Here is a 1,267-nt window from a genome sequence, read left to right as displayed (position 1 = left end):
TTAAAGCATCCAGCTACTTGAACCAGCACTGGACATCTCCATAATGACAGTAATCGTAAATTACCACAAAATACTGTGAATGATGTGACAGACTGCAATCAGCCTTCTATCCCATCCATTGTCTGTGAGTGTCACAACCAGCTAGAAAAATGTTAACCATTGATACTCTGAGATGGTCCTTCTGATTTTTAGTGCATTTTTCCCCTCATTTTTTGGTAACTGTATCTCCACCCAGTTAGATTGACCAGGTGTGGTCAGCCAATAAAGATTTAGTGGACACCAACTTCTGATGAACTGCAACTGCCAGCTTAATCAGGTGTAGGCACAGTGTGCAGGTATATCCATTACTGAGGTTCTCCAGGTCCCCAATGCTAAAACACATTAGCGTTGCTGGGGAGGGAGAAATGAAAATGCATTTACAAATATCAAAAAGACTGAAAAAATAAATCGACCCCACCCACAAGGAAGAAATGGTGACAGCTGATGGAAGCCTGATGTAAAGCTTACACGACTGACGTTTGGAGAGCTTTGACAGTTAGCTAGCTTATGTTAACCAACGCCAACGCCAGTCATCACTCAGCATCATTCCTGGTCTGTCAAAACAAGGTGTCAGCTCTGCCTCGGCGGCACACCGAGCTCTGAAGTTACTGAGCCTAAAATCGAACTACATCCAGTGTAAAGCAACGTTAGCTGCAATCGAGTTAGCTCAGTGACAGACATGCTAACAATTAAGCTATCCTTTCCCCCTGCTAGTGCTGTTAGCACTGTTATATGTAGCTTTTGAAGTTAGCCACCTAGCTTCCTCAATAATGGTTAGCAAAGCAGCCACCTACTCACCCTTCTCTCATTTTTACCGTCTCAGCTGCATGAAATTTGTACAAAACAGTGACACATAGACAGCACAGTCGCTGTCATTCAGCTCTGGACCGGTGAACAAAACTGCAGTCGAAATAACAAGCTAAGTGACTGAGTGTCAGCAACAACCGGCGAGACTAGCTACACAGCTGGTTAGCATTACCGGTGTAGCATTCGTGGGTTCCGTGTAGCGCTCAACACGAGGAGAGAAGTTCCGGCTAACAGATAAGCTACACACATCCGTTTAACCGGTGTAACAGAGCGCTAAAATACCTAGAAGCAGCTACTAATATCAATATCAATCAAATAATATTAATACAGCATAATACAAGCGTGTTCAACGCACGGTTTGATCTGAAGTTCACTAATCAGCGTTGCATGTGCAACTCAACTTTTGGCCACCAGGTGATGC

At 44.0% G+C, this 1,267-nt stretch overlaps 1 protein-coding gene across 1 annotated transcript in view; it reads right to left on the bottom strand.

Annotated features, from left to right (window-relative positions):
• abhd13 (abhydrolase domain containing 13) overlaps window positions 1–1,021 on the bottom strand; it is a 5,592-nt gene extending 4,571 nt beyond the window's left edge. Inside the window, exon 1 of the mRNA XM_008298979.1 lies at window positions 838–1,021. The gene's annotated coding sequence lies outside the window, so the exon portion shown is untranslated. The remainder of the gene's footprint in view (window positions 1–837) is intronic.
• Window positions 1,022–1,267: the final 246 nt, after the last annotated feature.

The sequence above is a fragment of the Stegastes partitus genome, unplaced genomic scaffold (genome assembly GCF_000690725.1).
Source record: "Stegastes partitus isolate 25-593 unplaced genomic scaffold, Stegastes_partitus-1.0.2 Scaffold1366, whole genome shotgun sequence".
NCBI classification, from domain to species: domain Eukaryota; kingdom Metazoa; phylum Chordata; class Actinopteri; family Pomacentridae; genus Stegastes; species Stegastes partitus.
Note: the sequence above shows the minus strand (reverse complement) of the source record. Positions and strands in the feature narration are given on the sequence as shown.